Source organism: Gymnoscopelus braueri, assembly GCF_963280865.1.
Source record: "Gymnoscopelus braueri genome assembly, chromosome: 16".
Taxonomy (NCBI): Eukaryota; Metazoa; Chordata; class Actinopteri; order Myctophiformes; family Myctophidae; genus Gymnoscopelus; species Gymnoscopelus braueri.
The window spans coordinates 42,852,942-42,870,753 of NC_137616.1; the positions used below are offsets into that span (position 1 = coordinate 42,852,942).

General features: G+C 43.5%; 2 protein-coding genes across 5 annotated transcripts in view; one reads left to right on the top strand and one right to left on the bottom strand.

Moving 5' to 3' along the window:
* The window catches only part of epb41l2 (erythrocyte membrane protein band 4.1 like 2), a 95,455-nt gene extending 89,238 nt beyond the window's left edge, over positions 1–6,217 (bottom strand). For 2 of the 4 annotated variants that reach the window (XM_080453145.1, XM_080453144.1), the window contains exon 1: positions 6,113–6,216. The gene's annotated coding sequence lies outside the window, so the exon portion shown is untranslated. Of the gene's footprint in view, positions 1–6,112 lie in introns of all 4 variants that reach the window. The other 2 variants (XM_080453143.1, XM_080453146.1) reach the window with 2 other exon arrangements.
* The window catches only part of LOC308103136 (uncharacterized protein), a 294,821-nt gene that overhangs the window by 264,852 nt on the left and 12,157 nt on the right, over positions 1–17,812 (top strand). The window lies entirely within an intron of this gene.

Consider the following 17,812-nt stretch of genomic DNA (forward strand, 5'->3'; position numbering starts at 1 on the left):
GAGGCAGAGGTCAAGACTATAAGGTCACTGTCTATCTGCAAGAACCGTTCTACTGCCCCCTATCTCTGTGCACACATGGGTATGCACATGCACGCGCACACACACGCACACACACACACACACACACACAAGCGAGCTAGAGTACTGTAGTATAATAGCCCTGTCAAAATGTATGTATTAACTGGGGGAAATTAATTCATGGAATTAATGCATTAAACATTTTTTTAATCCACAGCTTGTCGTGTCAGGACTAGCAGGTGAGTTTATTTGTGACAGAGAGCCTCCGTTACTGACTGCACACAGCCACGCACACACACACACACACACACACACACAGCTGCAGGCTGTAGGTTAATATGCATGATTCAGATACCAAGCCATGGTCTCATTCTGTTCTTCTTTCATCTCTATTTGTTCTCTCTGTCCGTCTGTGTGTCATGTCTCTCTCTCTCTCACTCTCTGTCTGTCTGTCTGTCTCTCTGTCCCCGTCTCTCTCTCTCTGCCTGCCACCTTCAATAACAGAGGACATGTACATGCACGCACACCACACACACACCACACACACACACACGCAGCGTAGAGCAGTCAAAGGGTGTGTGTTTGGGGAGGGGGGGGGGTAGTAAAAATAGAACAGGTCTCCGTACGCATGATTGGCTAATGAGGTGGAGTGCAGAGAACTAGAGGGAGAGGATGGGAAGAGGCAGAGAGGAAGCGGAAAGGAAAGATTGGGCAAGTGGTGTGTGTGTGTGTGTGTGTGTGTGTGTGTGTGTGTGTGTGTGTGTGTGTGTGTGTGTGTGTGTGTGTGTGTGTGTGTGTGTGTGTGTGTGTGTGTGTGTGTGTGTGTGGATTGACCCTTGGAGCTCTCATCGTCACTCAGCACCTACACACACACACGTTTGTATTACTATACTTTTGAGGACATACTTGTTAGGACAGCAAAATATCCCTTGGAACCCGTTCAAGGACCCCTGGAGGGGTCTCCGGACCCCACTTTGAGAACCACTAAGCTGTAACAAGTGTCACGATTTACAGCGTTCTTTTTTTCTCTCTTTTTTTTTAACCAACCTGGTGTCCCAGTTTTCAAGTCATTATAGGCAAAAACAATTAAAGTAAAACAATCTAATCATCATGTGGATCTCGGGATCTCGGGTCTATGACGCGTCTGTGACGCATGACAGAGATTGGTGAGGTTTTAGCCTCATCAGAGCCCCACGACTTCTATTATGAAATTAGAGTTATACTGAACTAGACCACACCCGTGGGGGGATATGCGCACATGATTTGGCAACCCGGGAGCCAGCGAACACAAAAACGCTAATAAACAGCTGACATTTGGGGAAAGCGAAAAACAGGCTTCGCTGTTCCGTGCACATGGTAATGGTCAATGGCTGTGTGCAAATTCAGGAGATCCACTGAGGAGAACCGGGCAGAAGAGATTTTGGCCTCACCACCCGCACAGAGTGGAATTATAGGAGGATATGTGTCAGAGTATGAAGCAAAGAAAACTAAAAAAACTAATAGTGGAGGTACTTCTCTGGCCTACTGACAGTGTGCAGAAGGACTTTGGTGTCTGAGAGGCCCAGGGCTTTGCGAGATAAGCTCCAGACCAGGGGTCTTCCAACGTTTTTCAGCCCAAGGGCCCCCCTAGCTGAGAGAGAGATGAAGCAGCCAGGGACCCCCCAGCCAGGCCTATAATTGTGTTGCAAATTAAACGTTTACATACAGTAGATTTCATCAGATAGCTTCATAGACTATCATCAGTGTTGTGTAAATTAATGTTATTGTTCATTTCAGACATTTAACCACTTAAACCTTCGATACTTAGTGCTTGATTTGCTCCTTTTCCCCCCAGGCCCTCTACACCAAACCTCTTTGCCGAAAATAGCCGATCTACAAGCGCACAACGCTTTCCTGGTCTTAATGGATTAAATACCAACAAGGTGTCTGTATGTTGAACTGCTTTGCACCAGCACCAGGTACCATGACTGTAATGAATGATTGTCCGGAGTGGTCAGGTCAGGGATGCTTTGTCCAAAAGCTGCAGCTGAAAGCCTCTGGGAACAAAGTGCCATGTTGGCAGGAACAGAAGACAACCTTGTTTAAAAGACAACACTCTGCCCTTTCAACACCTGCTTCTGGAAAAACACTTTAAGTATTAATATATCTTTTTTTCAACCCCCTAAAAAGGTAGGGTAAGTGATTTTCTTTGGTTAAAATAGCATAGGTGTTAAATAGCTCTATATTCTGATAGTACTCATTGCTATAGAGTGTTTGTTCAGTAACAGTAAGTCTAAGTAAGTAACAGCAACATCAGTCTCCATGTCTCTCCGGCTTTTTAGAAAACAGAAAATGCATTTTCAGGTTGGGATACCAATTGTATCGAATCAGGAGAGAGAACTTACTCAGGATAAAAGGATAAACAAGTGATATACAAGCTCATAGCTACGAGCTTGTATATCTGCTATTGTTGAATAGCCAAAGTATAGAATGATGGTTATATAGCTAAAAATCTTAAATGACACAGATGCGTTCCCGGATTGAATGGTTTTAATCACAGTCATGGTACCTGGTGTGCTGGTGGTTCAAAAAACAGGCACCTTGTTTGTTTTGAAACCAACTTGATTAGCTTTAAATGGGTTCGGGTGTGGACCCTCTCTCTGGCATCATAAGACTTACTCAGTGAGCACATAAAGGACCAGGCAATCTCTCAGTCCAACACAAAAACAGAGAGAGAGAGAAAAATGTTTGTAGTTACAAAGGTTTTCACAGTATAGTTACATCAAAGGTGTGTGTGTGTGTGTGTGGGGGGGGGGCTGTAGAGACAGGAGATCTCAGGAGGACAGTTAACTGTCACCACAACCACTGCTATTAGTGATATAACAGGTCACATAAAGCTGCAATCCGGAACTTATTTGAATGAATAAAACGTTATTTAACCCATCTGTGTCATTTTAGATTTGACCATTATTTTATACTTTGACTATTCAAAAATAGCAGATCTACAAGCACATAGCGCGGCACCGAGTGCCGCGCTATGAGCTTGTAGATCTGTTTTTTTTTTTTATCGTGCAGATTTGTGCAAATCTTTGAATAGATATTTTTTTAACCTTTGCTTCTGGGGGTTCCTGGAACTAAATATTTTGAGATGGGGTCGGCGGCAAAATACATACGATTTTGGGGGTCCTTGACAATTATGAAAACGTTTGAGGACCACTGATATAGCAACACACGTTTTTCAGATACCCGTTTCGAAAGACATCTGTAGTTGCGTTGCCGTATCGAATGGGTTAAACAAGTATGGTGTCTGTATGGTAGAGTAGAGTGTGTTAAAACAATATATATATGTTAACACAATATAACTAACACATCTGCAGTGGTTGGAGGTTTCAGGTCTGCCCTACTCTTCTATCGAGACATTTAGACCCCGATTGTACTACATGCAGTAATCCTGGTCTCTATACCGCCTCCCCCATGACAGCCGGGGCGCCTGATGGAGGGGAAGGGAACTGGCTGGAATAACGTGTTCCTTCCACGCGCTACGTCCTACCGGGGAAACTCCCTCCTGTCAGGTGACAAGAAGTTCAGTTGGCTCTCATGCATTGAAGGAGGCATGAGCTCGGCCCTGGGCTCCCTAGGCTGTGGGGCGCCCAGGATCACTTAGAAAATTGGCACCCGAGTTACAAAAGAGTTACAAAATAGTGGGATAAAAAAAAAAAATTGCTGCATAGGAAATGAAATCTACGGATTTCAGCTTTAATTAGGTGAGAAACGGGTGAGCATTTTGAATTCTGTCCTTGATGACTGCTCTGTAGTTAACCACTTAAAACTCTGTACTATGTTAACCGGAGTCCCCCATGGGTCTAGGCTAGGCCAGCTAATTTTTCCCCCCCTCAGTCTACAAAAAACCTCTTCAACAGAAAATAGACGATCTGCAAGGCGTTCATAGCGACCTGATTTTAAACTTCTGGCTTGTAGATCTGCTATTAGCTGTATGATAGACAATCTGTTCCTAACTGCTATCACTGCTGTCCTCCCATCCACGACCCAACTCTGTGTGTGTGCGTGCGCATGTGTGTGTGTGTGTGTGTGTGTGTGTGTGTGTGTGTGTGTGTGTGTGTGTGTGTGTGTGTGTGTGTGTGGCAGCAAGCTGCAGGTTTGTGTTAGTCATGGCTGCTTGGGCCTGCTCAAACTGCTTTCTCTGTTTTACACACACACACACACACACACACACACCCCTCTCATCTCTTTCTCTGTCCATCTCTCTCTTTTCCCTTGAACTCTCCAACCCAGGGTGCCTCTTCCCTTTCTCTCTCTGCCATTCACTAAAATCCCTCCACTCCTCTTCTCTCTCAATCCCTCTCTTCCGGGCCCCCATTCAAATCCCCTCCAAATCGCACGCTCTCTTTATCTCCCTCTATCTCTCTCTCTTTCTTTCTCCCCCTCTCTCACACTCACTCTGCAGTGCGTCTGAACAATAGACCTAACATTATTACATCCCCTCACTCACTCTCTCTCCCTCTCCCCCCCCTCCCGGTTCTGCCTCTATATATTCTGTGAATAGTTTACAAGAGTAAGTAATACAATCTGAATGCATGGCCTCTTATGTAAGTTGTACGCGGGCCAGCTGGTAGCCATCACACAGTAAAGTTATGTATATATAAATGAACACAAAACAGAGTGTAGCTAGACAGTATGCAACATCAACCAGCAAGCCATGGTTAATGTTTTAAGAGTGTTCTCTTTATTGATGTTCAAGTAGTGGGTTTTGCACCATAAAAAAAACTACATATTTTCCCTCCCTGCTGAAAAAGTAAGATTCTAACCAGAGGCCAGTTTCAGATGTGGCTTGTTGCAGCCCGTTTTATCACAGCTTATTTCACATGTTTTACGAACTTCAATTCGGTGAAGTTAACAGCTTCCTAAAAGTCTGTCACTACATATCTGTCTTAGGCAATTATGGGGTGTGTGTTGGTGGGTGTGTGTGTGTGTGTGTGTGTGTGTGTGTGTGTGTGTGTGTGTGTGTGTGTGTGTGTGTGTGTGTGTGTGTGTGTGTGTGTGTGTGTGTGAGAGAGAGACACTCTTTGTGACTCTAAATCCAACTCACCTGATCACAAACACGCTAGCCTAGCACACGTACGAGCACACACACACACAATGAACACACCGTTTAACTTCAACAAGTCTTTCTTCTATCCGTGTCTCATCACATTAGCCCAGCATGAGCTTCCGTTAAGCCGTGGCGTTTTCTTTCTCAGATGGTTTGGGTTCGGTCTAAAGCAGTTTCTTGGCTCGCCTCTTAAAAAACTTCCCGGCCTACAAAACACTGTACAAACGTTAGCAACCGACGTCATCTCATCTTTCAGTGAAATCACACCGGGGGTCTCCTGTGAGAAATGCCTTCACTTATTCCTTTGTCACATAAACTGTTAAGACATTGTTAGTCACAGACCTAAAAGAAGTCCTGTTCTCCAAATACAAGTGGACATAGTTTGGACTTCTTGAGCATCTTGGTAGTGAAATCCTCTGCCCCCCCACCCCTCCTTTCTCTGTAAATATACCTTATGATTCTAGTGAGCTTCCTCCCAATACGTTTTGCATGCTGATGAATTGAGTACAATGGACCACAATCATTTATCAGCTTAATGTTACAGTGTTCCAGTTCTAGTTTCGTCTGCTCATTGTTTTGTTCCAATTTCACTTAATTATCCTGTATGGGTTGGGTTCTCTCTCCGGATTGGACAAAATTGTTATCCCGCCCTGAACATTTATTTTCTGTCTACTAAAGAAGCTGAAGAGACGAGGAGACTGAACAAATCGGAATATAAAGATATTTAACACTCATTTTGACAAAAAATATTTAAAATAAGTCCTGAAATAAATCCTTAACCATGCAGGGTTTCTATTGGAGCCTAAAAAAATGGTATCTCTCTCTCTCTCTCTCTCCTCCTCCCTCTCTCTCTCACAGTCACACCTTGAGCTCTCGTCCAATCAAATGAGACCTAGCGCTGATATCGTCCAATCATAACCGTAGGTGTAACAGCTGCCCAGTAACTTCCTGTTTCGCTGAGATAAACAACAAACAACACGATGGATGGATGAACAGGAGTCTTACCTATCGTTTTTGTCCCTTGCATCTCCTCCTCCCTTCCTTCCTTTCTCTTAACCTCCTGCGGTTCCTCCTCTCTCTCTCCCGTCTCTACTTTCTATCGTCTTTCCGCTCCGTCTTCTTTTCCGCCCCTTCTATTCCTCCGTCCCGTTTTCCCCTCGTCTACTTTTTCCCCTTCTCTTTCGCTCTGTCCTTCCTCTCTCTCTCTCTCTCTCAGCTCACGCGTGCCCTACAAGCTGTCAATGCCATTTAAACTGGTCTGTGTCGGTCCCCCTCCCCGCCTGCTGCTCAGTGTCTGGATCCCCCAGGAAAACCGCTTGGAGAAAACGAGGGCAGAGAGAGAGAGAGACAGAGAGAGAGAGAGAGAGAGAGAGGGGAGGAGTGTAAGAGAGAGGCGGATGAGGGAGAATACAAGGTTACTGGGAGAGAGATGGAGAGATGACAGGGGAAAAGGAGTGAGAGAGAGAGAGAGAGAGAGAATGTCCCAGAGGACAGATTACTTGGGGACACAAGTAAAATCTCCCTTTCATTTTCTAGTTCCACTCATCACGCCATCCCTCCTCTGTTTACTCGTCTCTGTCTTTCCGTCTGTCGAACTTTCCGTCTCTCCATCCATCCCTCTCTCTGTCAGTCTCTCCATCTATCCCGCTCTCTGTCTCTCCATCTATCCCTCTCCATCTATCCCTCTCTCTGTCAGTCTCTCCATCTATCCCTCCTTTGTCTCAATCTCTCCATCCCTCTCTCCCCCTCTCCCTTTCTCCGTCTCTCAATCTATCTCTCTGTCTGTCCCTGTCTGTCCATCCCTCTCTCTGTCTCTCCATCTATCCCTCTCCCTTTCTCCGTCTCTCAATCTATCTCTCTGTCTGTCCCTGTCTGTCCATCCCTCTCTCTGTCTCTCCATCTATCCCTCTCCCTTTCTCCGTCTCTCAATATATCTCTCTGTCTGTCCCTGTCTGTCCATCCCTCTCTCTGTCTCTCCATCTATCCCTCTCCCTTTCTCCGTCTCTCAATCTATCTCTCTGTCTGTCCCTGTCTGTCCATCCCTCTCTCTGTCTCTCCATCTATCCCTCTCCCTTGCTCCGTCTCTCAATCTATCTCTCTGTCTGTCCCTGTCTGTCTGTCCATCCCTCTCTCTGTCTCTCCATCTATCCCTCTCCCTTTCTCTGTCTCTCTATATATTCCTCTCTCTGCCTCAGTCTCTCCATCCCTCTCTCGGTCTCTCCATCTATCACTCTCTCGGTCTCAGTCTCTCCATCTATCCCTCTCTCCGTCTCTCCATCTCTCCATCTCTCCCTCTCTCTCTGTCCCTCTGACACAGAGAGGGATGGAGAGTGTCTCTCCATCTGTCCCTCTCCCTCTAGAAAAACATCAGTCATGTGTAACACCACCTATAGGACTGTAGTAGTACTGCTGTAGTGGGGTTTGAAATACAGTCTATAGCTCCTTAAAGCAGTCCTCAAGCCCGTCATTTTGGTGGGAAATCTACAATATAAAATCTTCAGTGTTCGTTGAACACGAGAGCAAATGGAATCAAATGGGAGGGATCCTTTAGGATTTTAACGATTGTGGTTCCTTAATGATTCCCTCTTAACAACCCGATTCCGTAACGGCCCCCTTTAATGATTCCTATATAAAAAAGCATTTTATTATAATGATTGTAATGTTTGATAACCACAAATTCAAATCATGCATTCCCTATTACACAAGTATTATTGTAGTGTTATGTGTAGTGAGGACCAGGCAGGGTTAACTTAAGGGGGTTCCACTCTGGGAGTGTACAAATGGAACCATTTGAGAGTTATGGTGGTCCTTTGTACAGACGTGTACTACACGTGTGGAGTCCACATACCAGCTCTGACAGTGTGATAAACCGCCTGTGGAAACGGTTCCAAATGTAACGGTACCTCAATGTTGGATCCGGTTCCGGATCCCCAACCCTATAGGCTGCTGGTATAATGTTGATTTTGGTTTATTGCCATTGCTTTATATTCAGCTGATTTGCACGCACGCACGCACACACACACACACACACACACACACACACACACACACACACGCGCGCGCGCGCGCGCAGCGCGCGCACGCACGCACGCACGCACGCACGCACGCACGCACGCACGCACGCACGCACGCACGCACGCACGCACGCACGCACGCACGCACGCACGCACGCACGCACGCACGCACGCACGCACGCACCAGCTCTTCCATTTAAACTTTATTGCTGCCTGTGGAGGGTGTAGAGGGTGTTGCCGTAGTAACTACAACATCCTGCCGTGGCCTGTGGCTGACAGACAGGCTTGGCTTTATGACAGAGAGCAGACACAGTGAGGGAGGAGGAGGACCCCTACTAAAAGGTTTCCCCATCCACAGAACAAATAAAATCCTTCCTTATTCATTTAATGAAAGCGTACCACCCCCCACCCCCCCCAATTTGGCACAAACATGGGGATGAATTAATTCTGCTATTATGACACCAGAATGTGGAATGCCCTTTACCAACACCAACCATCAAAAAGGTGCGACTCCCTCCCTACCCCATAGACCATACATGGGCAACTGGTGGCCCGGGGGCCACATGCGGCCCCCACCTTCACTTAATGCGGCCCGCCGGTTAATATTCGGAATACCGATATATTATTGATTTCAGCTGTTACAATTCCAAACATGCAAACATGACCCGCTTTAATTACTTCAGTCTATATTAGTAGCTTAATGACTAGTGTTAAAATTCTACTGTCTTTTTTATGTCCAATGTATTTGTATTTAAGTTAAAAAAGTTAACATAAGTATAACTAAATGCATTTGAAATGAAATAAAAATGTAAATTTTCAGGATTCGAATTAGCAAAAACAAATCAGGATTCAAATTAAAAAGAATTCAAACTTTAGTGTGACATAGAATGGCGAAGTACAGCATTCATTTAAGAAAAAAGTTAAATTACGGAGATAAGAGGTGTCTGCCCGACAGTATATGCAATGTGGCCCTCTGGAGTGAGTGTGGAAATATAGTGGCCCTCTGCATCATCAAAGTTGATTCACCCCTGCCATAGACTTACAAATAATAGAGAGGGCACCGGATATCCCCTCCCATCCAAATTTTTTTGTCCAATTTCACCCAAAGACCAAGGAGATATGATTAGTTGAAGATCTAGACTCCTATCCACTTCAATTTTAACTTAAAACTTAAAAATGCTGTATTTCGGCTCCTGAGTACATTTTTTTTTCCAATGAAAAACTCTGGCACTGGCTAAAAAAATATGAAAATAATTCTGGCAGTTAATGTGTTAATACATTATAATAAAACATTTTTGATTAATCAAAAAAGTATTCAACAGAATAATCACTACAGAAGATTAACATAATAACTGCAGCCCAAGTGTAAAACACGAAAGGTTAAAAAACTAAAACACCTCATCCCCAAATGCTCAGGGGGGTGGCCACAGAGGAGGGGAGGGGCCGCCCGGTTGCCCTGGCAACATCATTCATAGACAACGTCAACAACAAATCCCTATGGAGACGAGAGATTAGCGCAGCAACAACAACACAGATTACCAGGCTAGCGCAGCAGAGATGACAATAGAGATTATATTACCAGCATGTCCTGCAGTGTATCAAACTACAACCTGCCATACAATAGATCAGTGGTTTCTCAACCGTTTGGAAATTCAAGGACTCCCCAGTTTGATGCCATATTTGATCTCTGGGACCCCCCGATCTACACTGTAAAATCTGCAGTGTTCATTTTACTCGTCTGAGAGTGTACAAATGGATCCCCGAACCCGACGCGGAGAACCAGTTCTATAGCTGTTCTATCGTAAATGTAATATATTACTGTTATTACATTATTGCATCATTGCATTGTTGTTGTTGATTGCTGTTTTGATTGTTCAAGCACTTTGTAACATTGTTTAAAAAAGTGCTATACAAATAAAGTTGTATTATTATTATTATCATTATTATTATGGCTGGGATCCTTTAGGATTGTAAAGATTCCGGTTCCTTAACGATTCCCTCTTAGCGGTCCACAAATTCAATCATATATCGTTGCTGTCGGGGCAGAAACCTCTAAAGTCCATATTCTAACTATTTGCGTTTTTTCTTAAATTAACGCCTTACTTGATCACACTACAGCGTCACACAAAAGCATCAAAAGTAGCAGATCTACAAGCTCAAAAACGCGTTTTGAGCTTGTAGATCTGCTACTTTTGATATTTCTGATCCCAACCCTAGGTATAACGTATCAAACTACAGCCACTATACAATAGATATTACACCACAGACCACACCTCTCCTCTGATCGCACTGCACAGCATGTGTGCACACACACACACACACACTAACAACATAACACATCTCACAGCTGTTGTGTGTTTATGTGTTGTTGTGTGAGAGAGAGAGAGAGAATAAGTGGGAAGCATTAAATGTTATTATGTCACCACATTGAAAACCTCATCCAGGGGTGTGGGCGGAGAGTGTGTGTTGCTTGGACGCTTTGTATTAGTTGCAGGAAACCAGCTGTTTTTCTCCAACTCCGAGTAACTCCCTCTCACCTCCACACACACACACACACACACACACACACACACACACACACACACACACACACACACACACACACACACACACACACACACACACACACACACACACACACACACACACACACACACACACACACACACACACACACACACACACACACACACACACACACACACACACACACACACACACAGAGCTATAAGGCAATGTTATCATAATCATAACCCGCCTGCACTACCTCAGAATGGGATGTGGATATTAACTGAACATCAGCATACTAGCATCATAATAGCAACATTAGCATCAGCATTATAGGCAAACATTTCCCAAAATAGCAAATCTACAAGCTCACCACGCGTCACTCACGTCGTGGCTGGCTGTGTGGGCTTGTATATTGGCTATTTTAGACACGCGACAGCGCCATACAACGATGTATAAAAGCTGGCTCAAGTGGTTAAACTAACTGAACGTCGGCCAAAAAGTGCATTTCCCAGATCGGTTCTGTTTAGCCCACAGCTGTATTGAAGCATTCATCAATGTCAGGAGGAAATCTTGTATGTCCAAAACTACAAGTTACTTTTCAGGAAAATGGGGGGAAAAAATAACCTGTGTCCCAATAGATACAATGTAGTTATTATTTAGTCAACGTTATTGTTGATACTTTTTTTTGGTTAAATATTAATAAAAACCCACAGACAGACTAAACCACTTTGACTTTCACTTAAAGCAGGGGTCTTCAACAGGGGGTCCGGGACCCTTAGGGGGTCCTCAGAGTTACTACAGGGGGTCCGCCAAAATCTTTGTGTTAACCACTTGAACCCTAGCATCCCTATTCTGAAGAGAACTTTAGATCTGCTATTTTTGGCAAAGAGGTATAGGTGTAGAGGGGAAAAAGAGCAGACCAAGTAAACAAAAAAAGTTAAATCTGAAACTAAATTTTATACAATATAGAGGGGGTCCCTGCTTCATCTCTCTCTCAGCTAGGGGGTCCTTGGGCTGAAAACATTGAAGATCCCTGACTTAAAGAATTTCTAAAATAGCAAGAAAAAATGCCTGTCGCGACACTTTTGCGTGACAAATTCAATTTGTCACACAAAGAACATTAATTTACAAAACAAATAACATAGTAAGTTGAAATATGAAGATACAAGGTTTCTGCGGGACAGTGACGCATTTCATCAGCAAATGTGTTTTTGACTGTAATGTGACCTCAAACGCACGCGCACACACGCACACACACACACATCCATGGTGTACGTTCCTAATCCACGCTGTTCTCTTGCACAGAATCCACCCATCTGTCGTGCCATGACTCATGCATACTATACGTAAAACGCATATGAAAGAGAAAGGAAAAAAAACACACACACTCATGGGTCCGTTTCTGCACTCTGTTAAATTAAAACACCTGCGGGGCAGAAACTGACTGAAGGGGAAAAGAAAGAGATAAACAGAGGAAAAACAGACGTCCTCTAGGGTTATTATGTAACGTTTTTATGTCTCTGTGTAATAAGCACACGTTCGGGGCGGTGTTGCAAATCGTGAACATCCCTGCTGTCCCTTATACCGCTATCTTCTCACACTGAAAGTAAAGGATTACATGCAGGATTATCTCTCCATCTCTCTCTCTCTTTCCATCCCTCACCCTCTCTTTCACCACTGTTGCCAGATTTTGCGAGATAAATAAGCAACCAGGTCTATGAAAACAAGCCCAAAAGAAGTGACTATAATTTTAGGCCACATGAGCACTTTAAACCTATACAGGCATCGGCTATTTGAAAATAGCCGATCTACAAGCTCACATCGTGTCGCATCGTGAAGCGTTGTGAGCTTGTAGATTGGCTGTTTCCCCCCCCAAAAAATACATTTAACAACACAAATCTGGTACAGGGGTCCCTGCCCTGGCACAAAATATTTGCAGATGGCAGGTACGCAGACAAATGCATTACACATACATAAGGAAACAAGCCCAAATAAGCAACTACACTTTAGAAACCAGCCGCAAAAACCGAAACCACCAATATTTACAAGCGACTTTACAGAAAAAACAAGCCAAAAGTCGGTAATAATAAGCGGACATGGCAACACCGTGTCCCAGTCACCAACCTCTCTCTCTCTCCCTCAATGTCTCTCTCTCAAAATGCCTGCATTAAAAAATGCAGACAAGCAGAGCAGACAATTTATAGCACAGTAATCCAAAACAACAACAACTGGGTGTTGGTTATATAACTCTACAGTATCTCTCTCTGCCCCACAGCCCCAGTGATTTGAACTGTCGACTCTCCACAAAAATGAACGCTGTTGTTCAAAACAAAGTTGGGTTGCACAATTAATCTATTTAATTAATCTAATAATTGTCTTTGTGATCACGACTTTGTCTTCCAACAATTAAATGATCATGACTGTCCCGATTCACTACTGATTTAGAAGGCATTTGTAGAATCGGCCACAAGTCTTAATGGGTTAAAAGTAAAAAGCATAAGCGTATTAAGTATGCTACGTTAGTCATGTTAGTCATTGATCCAGGCCTGAACACAATTGATTGATCATCAACATTAACACACAGTCTGGACAGTGGAACGCTTTTGGAGATTTTTTTAAGTGGGCCCTGTCCTGATGTCCAGAAGAGGATGGGAACCACTGCTCTATGAGCTTCATAGCACATTCCTACACAAATGCTAGACAAATGCAGAACAGGCATGAAAAAAAGCTGAATTAAAATATCATGACTGAACATTTCAATGAGGTATTATTATTCTAAAGGCGGTTACACACCGGCGAATATGCGAATATACGCAAAATTCGGACTCGTTCCGAATAATTAAAAGACGCTTTTTTCGCTCCGCGAAACTGGTGTGGAAGCTTGCATTGACTTTATAAGGTTTAAAAGAAAAACGTATTATTCGCATGAAAAAAAATCGCCCCGGTGTGTAAGGACCTTACACCTTATTGTTGCTGCTGTTTTACACACAGCCAACCAAGTTGAAGAAATCACAGATTGAGGCTTTTGCTTCAATGACATTACTGAGACCATTGAATGTTTTATGGGAGATGCTTCTAAACAGAATAATCATAATAAAGCAATGTATTCTATTGCTAGTTTGACTATTTCAAATAACCTATATAATCTAACAAACCAAAAGAAAGCAGATCTACAACACTTCACGCTGCGACGTGTTGTGAGCTTGTAGATCTGCTTTTTTCGGTGTGCAACATGCTTCCATAGAAGACATGCTGGCTTCTATAAAATGTCCAAAATGACTGAAATCAGTCGTAGCGACTGAGAACTTAAATCCATGAACACGTCATTCTAAAAAGTGATAAGTTCAAGTCTTCTGTTCAATAATAATTACTATCATTACAGTTCCCCTCTCTCCCTCTCTCTTTCCCCCTCCCTCTCTCCCCTATTTTGTGTGAGAATAAAGGGTCAGCTCATAACTACTATTGTTAACAGCTAACTCCTCTATTCACCGATTAGGGCAGCGAGCCGCAAAGCTTGTGTGTGTGTGTGTGTGTGTGTGTGTGTGTGTGTGTGTGTGTGTGTGTGTGTGTGTGTGTGTGTGTGTGTGTGTGTGTGTGTGTGTGTGTGTGTGTGTGTGTGTGTGTGTGTGTGTGTGTGTGTGTGTAGGAGAGATGGAGAGAGTGTTGCTGGGGGAGGGGGAGGAACATGAACATGAGTAGACACTGTGTGTGTGTGTGTGTGTGTGTGTGTGTGTGTGTGTGTGTGTGTGTGTGTGTGTGTGTGTGTGTGTGTGTGTGTGTGTGTGTGTGTGTCAGAGACAAATAAAAGTAGGTGAAATCGCACACGGGCCCACTTGGCCTCTCCGTGCACAGGTGGGTGTGGTGTTGCCGGGGCAACGTGCCTCCATCAATGGGGGTGGAAACAACAGGTGGTGTTTTTGAGGGTTTTTCGTCTTCTTGGCCATTAAGTATCAGTAGTATCATTAACCCACTGACTGATACTGGAACTATAATGTACTGTACGACACTGAAAAATCCACTTGTGGCAGCATACGTTTCGTCTTTTTCCTGGTTTTAAACACAGGGCGGCAGATAATTATTAATGCTGGATTTTCAAATAATGTAAAAAATATATATATATATATATACTTATGTTATAAATTACAATAAATATATGTTTTAAAAACAAAAAACAACGCACAGTGTTTTTGTTTTTTCTCGCACGTTAACCAATATCCATAGCATATCACGTACAGTATATATCTGCCGTTATGCTCTCTTTTTTATCTCTTTTCCACCTTGCCCCCCCCCTTTCATCTTCTTCCCTTTCTCTTATAGAAATAACAAAAACGATGGAGCTTGCACAAAAACTAATTTCACCTAATGTTTTTACACCTCTTGTAAAAAGATGTTTGAACAGCTAAATCTGCACCACGCCCTGACCCTACCTACATTCAGTTGTGATGTTAGGAGTGGAGGAAGGCCACCCTGTTAAACTCACCTCAACTCCCTATAAACAAATACAAGGATATTTATATCATCAATACATAATTTAACCGTTTACACTATAGAGGCTTCCAGAGGAACAATGCATATACATATATATGGTTTTGAATGCTAGACATTTAAAATTGAGTAGTTCACCCAAAAAATTACTTATTTTCCAACGATTACACACCCCATGAAGCCTTGAATTCATGGAGATTTTTCTGTTTTTGTCGCATTGCTAAAGCAATAATTCGATGACTGGGTGGCTGCTCAGAAGGAGACTCAATTGAGTCGCCTACCAGAGACTTCGCCTCCGCTCGTGATGTCATCACTGTCCAGTTGCATATAGAGCAGCATTTCTCAAAGTGAGCGCCGTGGCACCCCAGGGGTGCCGTAGAATACTTTGATAATATTTGGAATTGATCAATATCACTTCCATTGAACCACTTAGACCCTCTGTACTTAGTCAAACTGACCAGAGTTGCACTGTACTTGGTGCGTTCCTTTTCAATCTACACCAAATCTCTTCGGCGAAAATTGCTGATCTACAAGCTCACAACGCGTCGCGTTAAGAGAACCACTGATGTAGAGTCAACTTTTGAAGTGATTTCCATAGAATGATATGAAAAAAGGGTAGGTACCCTCACAAAAACATGCAGTAATCCTGGTCTCTATACTGCCTCCCCCTGGTCAGCCGGGGCGCCTGATGGAGGGTAAAGGAACTGGTTGGAATCACGTGTTCCTTCCACGCGCTACGTCCAACTGGGGAAACTCCCCCCTGTCAGGTGATAAGGCTGCTTGTTAGCTCTCATGCATTGAAGGAGGCATGAGCTGGACTCTGGGCTCTCCCTAGGCTGGCAGAGGGAGTGTAGCACCCATGATTACTTAGACAATAGAGGGTATGCGGCTATGCGCATGCTTAAAGTGAATGGCACATCGAGTGGCAAAGCGAGTGGCAAAGCAACATGCAAAGTGAGTTTAACATTGTTTAATGTTGTTTAATGCAATCAGATATGACTTTTCTGTTTGGATGCATGGGCTGTCAAGGCCAGAAAGTATTTTTTTGACACTCAGTAGGCATTCCTGCATAACTTCCGGGTTTGATGATGATGTCACACGCATACCCTCTATTGGCACTGGGTGAAAAAAAATTAGTATTTAAAATATAAAAACTTAAGTTGTCTGTTATTTGTAACAAATGTTGCAAAATATAGCACATCTACCTGGATGCATTGTGAAAGAAAATGTATATCATCATCCTAATACGATATATATATATGATATTTGATTTTGTCCATCCCTTGGATATAATAACTTTGTTATTAAAAACAAAAGTGCGGCCTCAATAACATGCAGTCTTTATCTCCGGCAGGAAATTGCATAATGCTCCAACAATGTTTGTCTGCAGGTCCAGAGGACTGGTGAAAATATATAGGGCAGGCGCGCACACACACACACACACGTCAGTATATGAGATAGGACAAGCAGCGCCTCCCCATACAGCAGTGTCATGACAGTGATTGGACCAATCAGACTGCTTGGGTTCCTTGTGCCAGAGTCAGTTCCAGGGCAATGACCTCTGACCCCAAACCAGGAGACAGGAAGTGTCCTGATGAAGCAATTTCCTTCCCCGCTCCTCTCTTTTCCTCTGCTACCAAATTCTGTCTGTCTGTCTCTCCCTCCTCCCCCTCTCTCAGTTCAAGGTTCAAGCTGGTCTTTATTGATACGTCTTGTGAACAGGTACATAGGAGACAGACATTGTAGCAGCATTAGTGTTTAGCATCTCCTCCTCAAAACCTACCAAGACCAACCTACGTACCATGGGCGACCGGGCCACAGTCTGTTGTAAGACAGACTAAAGACCTACCTTTTAACAAAGCTTTTTTTTTAATCTACGCTGGTTTTACCTCTAGGCTTTATGCTCTCATGTTTTAAATGTTTTGTTTCTTAGATGTTTTTTTTTGTGGTGTGAATCTTTATTACGCAATTGCCTTGTACATTGAGATTTTCACAAATGTAAAGTGCATTATAAATAAAATCCATTATTATTACTAGTAATAGCAAAACAATAATAAAAAAACAAAACATATACACAACAACAAGTATATTTAAAAAAAAGGAGTGGGACTGGGAATTTTTACAAAAAGAACACTTGAAGGTGCTGTGCGTGAAGTTCTTACTCGTTCATTCTCTCCCTCTCTCGTCAGTGAGACTGGGTTCTACTGCTATTGTCTGTCTTGGTTTCCCTGTCTGTCTGTCTGTCTGTCTGCCTGCCTGCCTGTGTGTCATAAGGTCGGACTACATTCTAAAAATACACTGACCATTGCTAAAATGTACATAAAAACAGGAAGTGGGTCCGCTACGCAAAAAATGCCAAACAGCAACAATGTTGTGTGGTCTCTCTCCCTCTCTCCCTCTCGCTATGCTGGTGACGTCTGGGTCTCTGTCTCTTTTAACACTAGAGTTCATTGATTGAGCAATAAGTGTGTGGAAAGCTGTCTGGACCAGAGAGAATGATCCTTCCCTCCCCTGGCTCACACACAGATTTTTTGCCATCCACCCACCCCCCCCACACCCACACACACATGAAAATCAGGATTTTACGGTGGTGTCCTGGCTATCAGTCTTAGCGTCTTTACAAACTACAACAAGTTTGAAAATCTTGAAAGCATTTGCTTCTGACCACTTAAGTGGGCAGATGGGTGGGCCGTGT